Raw genomic sequence first — 14,072 nt, forward strand, 5'->3', positions numbered from 1 at the left:
TCCCTCCTGCATCCCTCCCTCTGTGCTCCTCCTCCTTCCTAGTCCTTCCCTCTTCATTCTCATTCCTTTTTACTCCAGCATTTTAATTCCAAAGTGTGACATTTCCATTCGAACCACTCACCTGTCTCCATCCAGGAGTGGAGCTGCGCCAGGGTGATGCCTCCTGCCCCAGCCCCATGTTCACACGTGTCACACGCAGCTGTCACCATGAAGCCTACACATCTGCTTGGTCCCTGCTCCCGCACCCTCCTCTGCAGGCAGTGCCCATCATGAGGGAGACACGGGGAGCAAAAGAGCAGCCACCGATTGCCAGGGGATCTGCTGGCTCTGCAGGCTGCTTTTCTGAGGGTACTAGACACACACCTACCCCAACTCTGTCCTTGAGAACAAGCCTGGGAGCCCCTTTACCAAATCATCAAAGCCTAGAATGGTTTTGGTTGGAGGGACCTTAAAGTTCATCCAGTTCCAAGCCCCTGCATGAGCAGGGACACCTCCCACCAGCCCAGGTTGCTCCAAGCCCCATCCAACCTGCCCTTCAACACTGCCAGGGATGAGGCAGCCACAGCTTCTCTGGGCAACCTGGGTCAGGGTCTCCCCACCCTCACAGGAAAGAATTTCTTCCTAAAGTCTAACTTAAGTCTTCCTTCTTTCAGTTTAAAACCATGCCCCCTTGTCCTCTCACTCCCTGCCCTTGTCCAAAATCCCTCCCCAGCTTTCCTGGAGCCCCTTCAGGCACTGGAAGGTGCTCTAAGATCGCCCCAGAGCCTTCTCTTTTCCAGGCTGAACACCCCAACTCTCACCCTGTCTCCAGAGCAGAGGTGCCTAATCAGGCACCATAACAGCAGAGGCAAGGATAGTGCAAGCTCAGGTGATCACATGTGGCTGGATGGGGCTGGGGGCTCAGCCCAGCCCCTTGGACACTCTCCCGGGGCAGGAACCTCCCTACTGACATCCAGCCAAGTCCATTCCTTCCCTAGGACCATCTCCACATGTTCCTGTTCATCTGGGTGCTGAGGGCACCGCTTTGTGTCAAAGTGGTTCTTCTCAAGGCCCTGTGAGCACAATCCTGTGGTCTGGGCACAGTGTCTGATTTTCTCCTGTTCTTCACAGCCATTGCCTTGTCCAGGCTGACACAGTGTGTGCACGTTTCCTGAGGAGCATGTCACGGAGCACCCTGCTCCCAGAGCCACCGTCTGCCCTTCAGTCACCCACCACAGTGGCTGTTTGTAGCCACCTCTGGTGAAACACCTGCCCCGACTGTCTCCATGGCTGGCACAGGATGCCACAGCCATAGGGGTTGGGGTTGCTCCACATTGCTCTGCTGTGTTTTCAGCCCCACCAGCACTCTGCCACAGCAGAGCCAGACTGTCTTGTCTCTCCCTCCTTCAGAGCTAGTCTCTCAGGCTGAGAGGTGCCCCCATGGCATTCTGCTGTCCCTCAAAACACACCTGTACCTCAAACACCCACTCACATACATGTGAATTCACTTACTGAACATCAACTCATGTGAACACTCATCAGGGACCAGGCCACATCGTGCAGGGACCATTGAACTGGACCTGGGACCCACTGTGGCAGCTAATTTGCCTCCCCTGCTTCTGAGGCTGCTGGCTTAGGCTGCCCAGTTCCTTCACCTGGAGGACAGAGAATGGGGAAATCCCATCCTCTGGGATGTGAGGAGCCCTGTTGTGGAAGACCCCAAGACCAGGTTCTGTCCCGAGGTGCATGTCCCCTGGGGTCCCTTGGGCTGGAAGGCAGTGCTGAGGTGGAGACCTGTGGAAACATGGCTGCCCACCCTCTCCACCTTGAAGTTCTCTTGAGGTTCATTTTGGTGCCCAATGGTGCAGAGGTCTACTGTCTCCCTTGTCATCTTGCAGTCTGCCTAAGCTAAATCAGATTTATTATCTCTCCAGCCCCAGGTGGACACATGGGCAAGTAGCTTCCAGCTTCGCAGGGTGTTTCTTTCCTTCTCTACCAGGTGCCAGTTAATGGTTAACTTTCAGGAGTTTTCCTCCTGGCAAACACAGAGTCATTCAACATTTTCTTTAACCTCTTGGTTAAAGAAAAGCCAAGAGCTGGTTTTTATCTGATGGATTTCTCTCCATGCCAGGTGAAACTGGTGCTCATTTTGCAGAGACCTCTGTGTGGGGCAACACGCCAGGCTGGCAAGGGCACCATGACACAGGAGAAGGTCCAGGGAGGCTTCAGTGTCACTTAGAGGATGTAGAACCTGGGCCTGATACAGCTGAGGTCAGGGGCTGTGTGCAGCAGGACCTGGCTGTCTGCAACCAGGAAAAGGGCTACAGTCCACCACTGAAACAACATCCCTCTCCAGGGGCACAGTGGGTGGGAACAGGGTTGAAGCTCTGGGGAGCCTCAAGCCCCCTGCCAGTGAATGCCCAAGGCACCCACAGCATGCAGGCAGTTGGAGCTGAGGCATCAGGTGCTGGGAGCTCCTCAACAGCTGTGGCCATGGGCTCCACCATCACAGGAGAAAAACTGGTGCCCGGGTTTCTGCTGGCTGCCTCTAAATCAGAGCTGTCACCCAGAAGTTCACCCGTTTGAAAGAGAGTCAGATTCTGCCAGTAACAGTGCAAAGGGGTAGAATATTTTGCAGTCTTTTTTGTGTTTCACTGAGGGCTGTTCCCTCACCAGGGACACATGGTGGCCCTGGGCCGATAGGGGCAGAGCAGCTGAGGATGCCCTTTGGGGCAGCAGAACTTCAACCCTGCACTTCTGGCAGGGGTGTTCACACAGCTCTTGATTTCCATCTGTCAGGATGAAAAAAGCAAACAGGCAAAAAGGCTTTGCACTTGGGTTATTAAATTTTCATGGCTACTTAGCAAGGCTGGTTGAGAGCAATTTTACAGCTTATTTCAGTTTCTTTGCACTGCTTCTGAGCTGCAAGGCCTGGGTGCAAATGGGACAGCTGGGAGCTGCTGGTTTGCATTTCAGGGTCTTGTCACAGAAAAAAGCTGCTCTGGGAAACACTGAAACATTTGATAAGAGATGATAATGCTAATTTTAGTCCTAAAATCTTTTCTTAATAGACATTATCAGCTCATATTTAGCCCAGCAGTTACAGGTCCAAAGAGCTCAGGCAGTTGGAGAATATCCACATTCTGCAGCAGAGAGCAGAGTCTATATGAGTTATGAGAGCTAATACTAAGGTGACTTTTTGAAGGAAATTATTTCTTTAGAGGATAAATCAGCACCTGGCTGTTAGAAATTGGTCCCTGTTCTCCCCTGGGACAGGATGTCCCACATCTGCCTAGGGGATGGATGTCTTGCCAGTCCCTCTAATGCATCTAAGGCTTTTGTCCTTGCAGGAACCAGGAGGTAGGACCTGGCTCTGCTCCAGTGACCAGTGTGCACTTGTGCTCAAGGTCTGACATCCTCAGTGGGAATTCTGAGCATGCCTGCAAGGAGCTTTTCCCAGAAAATATCCCTTCCAGGGCATCAGGCCTAGGTGGGCACATGCATCCCAGCCTACGCTTGAACCCTGAATCCTGAAGTGCAGCTATGTGCAGTGGGACCTGCTGAGGTGTCCACATACATGTCCCAGGGTGTGATTATTGCTTGCAGATATTGGCAGCCCACGTTTCTTATCTAGCATGTGTGCCCTGAAGGCTCAGCATGACACAAGACAGAGCACGTCTGGCTCCGCAGTTGGGATGCTGGAGCTTCTGCCAGTGAGCTTGTGTTTTGGGGGCACTTTGGAGCCTTTGCAGGGCACATCCTTACATTCTGCAGCAATGAGGAGAGATTTTTCCAGCCTGTTCCAGCCTTTGCAGCACTGCAAAGCACAGTCCTTGACTCAATGCAGCTCACAGACTGCTTTCTGTAGCACCAGCCACTAACCTTTCTCCTCTGCCCAAATAAAGTGTCTGTGCCCCCTTGGAGCTGGTGAGCACTGGTGGGTGGGCTGGGGCGGCAGAGTCAGGCAGTGCTGGGGGGGACTGCAGCAGCCTGGGCTGCCTGGGTCTCATCTGGCCCCTTGGTGATTTGACAGGCAGAAGGATCAGGGCTCTCCACCAGGCTGGGGCGCCTGCCCGACACGGGCCGTGGTGCTGGGCAGGGCTGGCACCAACACTTCTGCTACGTGGGCAGACAAAGAGACAAGGACTAAAAATGCATCTTGTGTGCAAGCAGCAAAGCTTAAGGGGACAGGGGAAAATCCCCAGTGTTGCCACAAGCCAGCCCAACTGGTTTAGGCCAAGAGGAAGTCTCAGGCATCTCTGTGTTGGTGCTCATGGCTGGTCCAGGTCTCATGTCAGCATGTTGTAGCTTCACAGGTCTTTCAGAAAAAGTGACTCTTGAGTGACTCCAGAAATCTGGACTTGTCCAGGTGAGCAACTTGAGTGTAAAGCCTGCCAGCACTGCCTGCTCACCAAGGCCAGAAACCCTCCTCTTGCTGTACCTGCTTCTGAAGGAAGGAAGCTGGTACCCACACTGGTCACCTCCAGCACATGTTGGGGATGATGTGGCCCTAAGCCAGGACCCTGCTAGGCTGAGTTACTTGCAGGGTCCATCCCAAGGGAGGAGGTGGGGACCTGCTGTTCTGCCTGACACCCATCAAACACTGGCTTTGCCAGGGTGATACACCAGGGGTGGAGTCAGTCCCCCTGGACCCAACTGGCCACTGGCACTGGGGATGCCCAGCCCTTCTCATTGTGAAAGACAAGAGCGTTTCCCCAAAAAGCACCTGGCTGTCAGATGTCAGCATCAGCTCGTGGTCCCTGTGTTACCCAGGCAGCTCTGATAGCCGCTGGGCTCCTCATCAGGCTCCAGCATCTGAGAGCAGCGCTCAGTGAGGGGCTGATCCAGACAAGTGCTGAATACTCCTGTCTGGCCCTCAAACTGACAGGAGCACATCCCTGAGCCCTCTGCAGCTGTCACCAGCACTGGGGTCCTCAGACTGTCACACAGGGCATGTGGAGCAGCACCAGGGAGCAGCAGAAGTTCCTCCTGCACTCTTCACCCTGCACAGTGCACCCTGCAGACCTGGCTCCTCTCCACCTGCCAGCACTGAACCTTGGAGGGGGACCAGTTGAAGTGTGGAGCCTCCATGCCCTGATCCTTCCCCACAGCCCCCTGCTCCCCACCCTGAGCCTGTGGGTGGCCACCAGCCCCCCTTCCTCCCCCCACTTCTGGTCCCATAAACCAGCATCAGCTGAAGCTGCAAGGGGGTTGGAGGGCTGAAAAAAAAACACTCCACTGTCAAGCCTGATCCTGTGCTGCTGGTAGAGGGCTCAGCTGGGTGCTGGATGCCCCTGGCAGGGGCTGGCTGTGCACAGATCTTTATTTCCCAAATATTATTTGTGACTCTGCATGTGATGAGCAATAGTAAGGCTGGGATCTCATTCTGTGCTGTTGCCAGGGTGCCTGGGCCAGGGAAATTGGCTGTGGAGGCATTTGAAGTGCTCCTGCAGTGTGTTGGGGGGCTGAGTCCCTGCACCACAGCAGGGGGGCTGCCTGCTGCTCTGTGCCCTTGGACATGCTGCAGTGGAGGTTGCTCAGAGTCCAGGGAGGCAGGAATCTGGGATAAAACAGGGTTTGAGGTTTGTTTCCCCAGCCATGACTTCTTTCAGCAGCTCAGCTGCAGGCTTGTGTTCCTATATCTCAGTGGAGTGGCATCCCCCAGGAAGATGCTCCCCTCATCCCACAGCATTTGAGGGCTGGAGGCCAAAGGTCTTGTGTTCCCCCTGGAGCCTTGCTGAAGACCTGGCAACCCCCTTCTTGTGCAGCTTGTGGGCCTGGGCCCCATGGGGAGAGCTCTCACCAGCCAGGGCTGCAGAGGAAGGCTCAGCAGTCCTTGGGGCATTGATGGCATCCTGCAGGGGGCTGAGGGGGGTGCAGGAAGGGATCCAGGGCCTTCTGGGGTCAACACTGCTGAGGGGCCACCTCCAGGCCAGGCTCAGGGATGCCCAGGATAGGTACCACGATGGGGAGGTGATGGCACAGCACTCTGCCAGCTCCAGGGGACCCTCTGGCTCAGGGGCTCCAAGAGGCTGCAGAGCTCCTTGCTGTGGGGGATCCACAGGCAGTGCCATGGTTCTGACTGGAAGCTGTGGGAATGAGGAGAGGGAGAAGGGAGAGGGAAGAGGGGAGGGGAGAGGTGCTTCCCAGGTTTGGCAGCAGTTTGGCCCCTGTGTTGCCCTCCCACACGTGGGCACAGACAGCACTGGTGGTACAGCCACAAGCCTGTCACAGGGGACTTGGCCACTAATCCTCTCTGGAAGGGATGGCTGTAATCTGGCAATATTGGCTCAGGCTTTTCTTATTAACTTCTCCCAGGCTTTCAGGTTCTTCTGGCCAGCACATCCAGCAGGGAGGGACTGTCCTCTCCACACCTTCCTGGGTATTTGGAGTGGGGAAGTGGGGTGAACCACACAGCCCTGGATGGGTGTCAGGTTAGTGGGATGATGCTGGGTGCAGTTTACAGGAGCCTCCCATCAGGGTTAGGGTTCTGATGACTAGCAGGGTGGTTGTGGCTGTTGGGAAAATATGGGAGGGTGGTGTCTTTTTATTCAGGGAAGTTTGGAGCACCCTCCAGCTACACTTGGAGCCCTGTGCTCTGCTTCTGATCAGTGTGACACCTGCAGGTGAATTTCTGGCCCATACTCTGGAATCTTTGTGAGGAGATAGGAACCATGTGTAACCTGCATCCAAACAGATGAGTACCTTGCCAACATCTAGACCTCACTCCAGAGTGTTTAGGATGACGTGTCTTTAGCAGAGGTTGTGCAAACTGTTCAGCCCTCCCCACATACTGATCCCAGGACTAGAGTGCTTCTGTAGTCCCTGGCAAGTCCTTGCAGCACAACCTTCACAAGCCCAGATGGGTTTATGTCATTGTACCAAGGGGAAAAGATTTTATGGCTTCCCTTCATTTGGAAGACATTCCAGGAAGACACTGTCAGTAATCATGAGGAGTGCTAATTGCTTTGAAGATACTAGAGGGCAGCCTCTGCTCCTTGTGATCCACATCTCTACAACTTCTGTGCCTCTCTGCATCAGCATGGAAGGGGGTTGTGCCCACCTCTTACCTAACTTCAGCCCAGGTCTGGAGCACAGACTTCTGGGGACATTTGGTAAAGAAAGTGTCATTCTTCCTACATCTCAAACCCTTCCTGGATGAAGCTGAGTCTCAAATGTGTATTAAAGCCACAAACATTCACTGGCATCGTGTATAAAGCTGCAAGCCCAGACAGGGTCAAAGGAACTTGCCTTGCAGCAGCAGACTGAAGAACTTTACCTCACTGGGTTTCTCCAGGAGAATGCCCAGAGGTGCACACAGGAGCTGAAGGCAAAGGTGTGGGGAGAGGCTTGTGCATAACAGTGCAGCCTGTACCCAGGTACCTGCAGCAAGACCTGGTGGCTGGTAGCTGGAGATACTTCAGTGATGGCTGTGGTGCTGCTCATCCAGAGGAGGTCATTAATTTCCTTAGGACCCAGCTCAGTTCACCATCACTCCTCAGCTGGGTGTCCATCCCACAGACACATTCCTGCTCAGCCACCAGTCCTGGGCCTCAAGGAAGGCTGTGGGGCTGGTTCTCCAGGATGTGCTGTGCAAGGCACCAAGCAGAATTACACTATTAGTCCTGCATGGCTTGGTGCCTTTTCCACCTAAAGAGATCTTTATGTCATTCTTGACCCTCTCTTGATTTCCTTTCAGCTGATTCAGACAATAGGTTTCACACTTTTCTGCTTTAGCTGTACCCAGAAGTGTTAGAAGCTGAGATTCTCACAGTCACCTGAGTCAATGAGCTAGGACACTGGTCTTGGAACTAGCAACTAGAACAGATGGCTTTTTTCTTTTTTCTTTTTTTCTTTTTTTTTTTTTTTTTTTTGTGTGTGTGTGTGTGTGTGTTCTCTTTATGCCCCTGATCCTTCAGAAAAAAAATCCATGCAGTCTCAAAAGGTTTGCACTGAGGAATAATCGCTTAGGCACTGCACCCTTCCCTGTGGCTCCCCAAGCAGAGCCATTCCAGAAAGGTGGGGTTAAGGACCATCCTTCTAATGAGGGCAGCTGAGCCTGAGGGAAGGGAAGCCATCCAGAGGGACCTGGACAAAACTGAGAGGTGGGCCTGAGCAAACCACATGAAGTTCAACAAGGCCAAGTGCAAGGTCTTGCACCTTTTAGGGCAATCCCCAACACAAACAGGCTGGTGAGAGAACGGGTTGAGAACAGCTCTGAGGAGAAAAACTTCGGGGTGTTGGTTGATGGGAAGCACAACAGGGAATTCTGTCCCTCTGTTCCACTCTCGTGAGACCCCTCTACGGGACGGCGTCCAACTCTGGGGTCCACAACACAAGAAGGACATGGAGCTGCTGGAGCAAGTCCAGAGGAGGCCACAAGGCTGGAGCAGCTCTGTTCTGGAAAGACTTGGGGCTGTTCAGCCTGGAGAAGAGAAGGCTCTGAGGAGACCTTAGAGCACCTTCTAGTGCCTGAAGGGGCCCATAAGAAAGATGGGATAGAGTTTTTACCAGGACCTGTAGTGATAGAACAAGGGTTGGTCGTTGTAAACTGAAAGAAAGTAGATTTAGACTAGATATTAGGAAGAGATTCTTTACACTGAGGGTGGTGAAACACTGGCCCAGGTTGCCCAGAGAGGTGGTAGAAGCCCCATCCCTGGAAAGATTCAAGATCAGGTTGGACAAAGCTTGGAGATCCTGATCTAGTTTCAGATGTCCCTGCTCTCTACAGGAGGACTGGACTAGATGACCCTTGAAGGTCCTTCCAACCTGAACCATTCTGTGATTCTAGGACTCTGTGAACCACGTGAGAGGACAAGATGCTTCGCTGGGGGATGCTGCCATCATCAACCTAATCTTTCGTGCTCAGAGCAGTGACATTAGCTGAATAGTTAGCAGAATGTGTTAAAGGACCAAATATAACTGTGTCTGCTCCCAGCTTTCCACCTTTTTCTTAATCTTTACCTGTTTTCTCTCTCTTTGGTGCCACAAGTGTCTGCTGGGAGTCTCAGCTGTTCTCAATGGGGCTGGTGTTACTAATTTTCCTTCAATCCCTACCATCTTCAAGCTGGCAGTTCATTAAGCTATCAGTCTTCCCTTTAATCAGAGCCTTCCCTTTAATCAGAGCACGTCAGACCCATGCTAGGGGCTCTGCTAAGGAGAACTGCACTTCCCTGGCAGCATTAGGATGGAATGACACAGGATATCCCATTGTTCTGCCTGTTGCAGAGCCTCAGACTTTTGATGGTTCATAAACAGGATGGGACAGATGCTCTCCAGGGACTGAAAGCCAAGTGTTGCATCAACTCCACCAGCTGGTGAGTGCAGAAAGCCCAGCTAGGGAAGGAGCAGCTCCACAGGAATCTCACCTACTTGGGGCAGGATGTGCAGTGTGGGCTGGGGCTGCATCTGGGAGCAGGACCTGTCTGGCCCTTTCTCCTTCCCCTCACAGCTCATGGTGGGAGCAATCCACTGCCAACACAATCACTCCCTTTGCTGGTGGCTCCTAACTCACTGGAGACCCTCTCTGGCCCACAGGTCTGCTGACATGGCCCTAGTGCAGGTGCTTTCCAAGGTTGCTTTGCACCTTGTTACAGATCTTTTGGGGGTCACTAGGCCACCCACATTCTGCCCCGTGGCTCAGGTTCCCCACCTGCAAAGTGGGAAAATATTCCTTCCTCCCTGTGTCACAGGGCTGCTGAAATTCTTTCCACTTCAATCCTCCTACCCATGCAAGCTGTCAAGGTGGGATGTGTGCTAACAGTTACACAGGTCATTAATCTCTACAAATTCAATAAAAACCTCTCATGTTTCCTACTCTTTTTAGCCCTAATTTTCCACCATGTGCCAATGATGTTATGCCTGTCTGAAGGTCAGTGGGCATAGATAGCATTTGGGCACTAGGTCCTGTTTCTTGCAAAGCAGCAGATTAAGGCAGTGGGAGGCCTGCTTGGCTTCAGGGTTCCAGACATGGAGGGATGATAAGGGCTCTGATGACATCTCAGTCTCAGGGACTTCTTTGAGCTTTGTATATTGTGCAAATAGCCTGGAGAAAGATGGCACCAGCAGCTGGAAATGTTTTCTTCACACGGCAACATTTGCTTGGAGGTCCTAGAGGTTAAGCAGCACAACCTCACCGCTGTCTTCCCATCATCCAGATTGTGTGAAGCGTGGAAAGTGCCCAGGAGCTCGAAGCCAGGAGCTGTGCTGTGGCTATTTCTGCCAGTCCTCCTCAGCCCCGCCATGCCCCCTGTGGGCACAGCTTTGCTGAGAGGGATGGAGCTGAGGAACACATAGGGAGCATCTCAGTAATCCCAGCTGGCAGCCAGCTCCCTGAGCTGCACAAAGGGCCTTTTCATGCTCTGCATAAACAAGCTAGAGGCATGAAAGGTTGTTATCACAGAGCATCAGCACTAGCAGCAGCTCAGGCGGGGATTCCCAAAATAGCCTTCTCCCAAAAACACACAGACGTGCACATCGTTTTTGCTGTGCTGCTTGGCTTGTGGAATAAAGGGTCTGGGTGCTCTCAGCTCCTCCACTGAAGCTTGCCCCTGAGAGCTGGCTCCCCAGCCCTGCCTGCCAGCGCCCCTGCAGGGTATGTGTCTGCACCCAGGTGCACCTCCACCTGGTGCTGGCAGGGTGGAAGAACACAATCATGCTTCAGCTTTTGCTGCATCCCTCTGCTTGTAAAGCCCGATGAAGAATACTTTGCAATACTTGTTAATAACTGGTGATGTGCTTCCCTGGCACTGGTACTGCAAGGGCTAATTAACAGTTTGCTCTAGGACTGGAAGGTGGAGTTCCAAGAGCTACAAGGTGCTCTTCCTTGGAGGGGGAAGCCACTTCATAGCTGCATCTATGAAGCTGGGCCCCTAGCTGCTCCACTGTCTCATCTGTCTTCTTCAAGGAGGAGCAGGTTTCCACTCTTCAGGGTCAATACTGGAGAACATGCTGGTCCATCCCATAAAGCCAGGCCAGAGTCACTGCAGAATTAAGTTGTAAGGGGAAAAATTGCTGGAAAAAAAAGAGCTTGGAGGCTCTCAAGAAGATCTGGCAAGAGCCAGGTGACTAAACCTGTCCTAACATTGAACCATGAACCATCTGCAAACCTTTGCAATTTCTGTCAGTCCTCATTTATCTGCACGAGTTTTTGTTTTTTTTTAACCTTGTTATTTCGAGTTGATTTTGCCAGACAATGGGAATCTGGCCAGGAGATCCTCACTTGGGTTGCAAAAATGACATGACTCTTGAGAACAGGTTTCCCATTAAGCTGCTGGCCAGCAGTGAGGTGGGCCTGCTGGCTCCTCTGGTGACTCTGGTGGTGTGGGAAGCTCCAAGGTTTTCCTTGTGCACTGCTCAGCAGCAAAGGTCTCCAGTGTCCAATGGGCAAAGGGAGAGGCATTTCCACCCAGCTGCCTAATGGTTGCTCTTGGTGTTTAAAACTACCAACTTTTCCAGAAATGTATTTGATTTCTCTGAAAAAATAACTGAACAAATGTCAGCTCTTTTAAACTTATTTAAATTATTTACATTTTCACTTAAGCTTCTGAAAACCTTGCAGAGTTTGCACTTCTTTAACATTTTCTGGGGAAAAAAGTCTCACTGTCCCCTCCCTGTCAATCCCTCTGTGATGTGTGGCTGGAACAGGTATTTCCATCACTGCCATCACTGCAGCAGCATGATGAAGGGACTGGAACATCTGTCATATGAGGAAAGGCTGAGAGACCTGGGGCTGTTTATTTAGTCTAGAGAAGAAAAGACTAAGAGGGGACCTGATTAATGTCTACAAGTATCAGATGGGTGGGTGTCAAGAATGGGCCAGTCTCTGTTCAGTGGTGCCTGTGATAGGATGAGGGGAAACGGCACCAAGTGACAGTACTGGAAGTTCCACCTCAACATGCAGAGAAAATTCTTTCCTGTGAGGGTGACAGAGCCCTGGAACAGGCTGCTTAGAAAGGTTGTGGAGTCTCCTTCTTTGGAGACTTTCAAGACCTGTCTGGATGTGTTCCTGTGTGATCTGCCCTGGGTGTTCCTGCTGCAGCAGGGTGGTTGGACTCAATGACTTCAGAGGTTCCTTCCAACCCCTGGGATTCTATGATTCTATGATCTGACAGGGATTCAGGAAAGCTCATGTATCTGTTATGAAGCAGAGGGTCCAGCAGATGTGGGGTGACCAGTAGCTCACAGGTGACTATTTTGCAAATTAAGCTCTTTCCCTCATTTCAGCAAGCAGAGGGCTGCAGGGCCAGGTATTGATTGCATTTTCCATGTCTTCAGGACCGTTGAAGAGTTTCAGGTTGTGGCTTGGTGGCAACTGGAAGATGGGTCAGGCTGGGCTGTTTGCACCAGGGTGAGAAGGGGAGTGAATGGTTCACTGGAGCAATTTCTTCTACACTATCCTCTTCTGGCTCCCTGGCTTCACGATGGGAACACTCCCTGCAGGGGGGTACTGGGAACTATACCAAAGATATTTGTGTTCATAACTGCAAATGTGGCCACTCACTGACTTATTTGACCCAAATTCACTTAAAAGTTAATTGAAAATTTAAATTTCCTAGATTTCCTTTTTAAGCATGACAGAACCCACTGAGCAGAAGTCACTATCCTTCCTTTGAATGATCTGAAAAATGAAAATTGACAGTCAGTGTCCTCAGGACACTGCACAGAACTACAATTGCACTTATTTTTGTAACAGTACGGTGTAAATGTACAAGTTCTCTAAAAATCCAGCGCAGCAAGACAGGCACATGATGTCACTCACAGCACAGCCACCCCCATGGTGAGGTAAAGCACCTCTTCAGCATCACGAGTGCTGCACAGCTGTGGAAGGCTGGAGGTGGAAACCATGCCTGAAAGGGAAGTGAGAGCAGCCAGTTGAAGTGTCTTTGGTAAATGAGTGCCCTCCCTCAGGCTTGGCTCCAATGTGCTGGGTATTTTTTTCCCAAGAGGTTTCTGCTATTTACCCAGCTTCGCAGCTGGGCTTCTCCAAGGCACAAAGAGGCAGGACCTGCCAGAGTTTGTACAGAGAGTCAACAGCTCAGCAGGGGATTAGAGCCCACAGTCCTGCTGGCATCGCTGCTTGGGCTTGAACCACTGGACCATGCAGCCTCATTTTGTTCCTGGAACTCCGGCTGGGATGTGGCTTATCAGGAGTAAAGCTTCAATGTGGCTACTAAAGGAGGCACTTTATAAAGCAGTGAAAAAAAACTGGCCTTGTTTTAGTGCTTCATCACAGCTGTGGTGGTGCAGGGGTCAGGCTCTCCTTGTGAGTGGGAATGGCAGGTTTCCCCTAGGCTGGTGGAGAGGAAGCTTAGGAGCAGCAGTCAGAGGAAGCTGGCACAGAGCCCTGGCACCCACAGCTGCCAGACAGGTGACCGTGTGCTGACACTGTGACCAGCTGCCCCAGGCCAGCCCTGCCTTGCAGAGGGCAAGCAGAGGCAGCCAGGTCAGACCTTCCCTGCTGGGAAGAAACCCCAGGCCTCCTCCTCACCACTGGAGACCTGCCTTTCCTGGGGTCACAGAATAATATCATAGAATCCTAGACTGGTTTGAGTTGGAAGGGACATTAAAGGTTATCTAGTTCTATGCCCCCTGCATGGGCAGGGACACCTCCCTCTAGACCAGGTTGCTCTAAGTCCCATCCAACCTGCCCTTGAACACTACCAGGGATGGGGCAGCCACAGCTTCTCTGGGCAACCTGGGTCAGGGTCTCACCACTCGCACAGTGCAGAATTTCCTCCTAATGTCCAATCTAAACCTCCTCTCTTCTGGTTTCACAGGACCAAGACAGTAATGATGGCAGATGCACTACTAGATAACAGAGCAAGGCAAAGGCCATGCCAGGAAGCCCAGAGGCACAACGTGCTGCTTGGAGCTCTGCATGATGCAGCAAGTGTCAGTGAGTGTTGGGTGCCAAGTCAGGACTAGCCACAGGCCCTAGGAATGAGGCCCAGCTCTAACCTGAGCATGACACGACCCCTCATGCTTCACTCCTCAGCACCTGCAAGGCAAAGAGAGCTGAGCAGGCAGCATACCTCTAGTATCAGTCTCCAGCTTCTAAGCACCCTGTGACTTCTCCAAAGCTCTCTCAGATG

The sequence above is a fragment of the Apus apus genome, chromosome 15 (assembly GCF_020740795.1).
Source record: "Apus apus isolate bApuApu2 chromosome 15, bApuApu2.pri.cur, whole genome shotgun sequence".
In the NCBI taxonomy this organism is placed as follows: Eukaryota; Metazoa; Chordata; class Aves; order Apodiformes; family Apodidae; genus Apus; species Apus apus.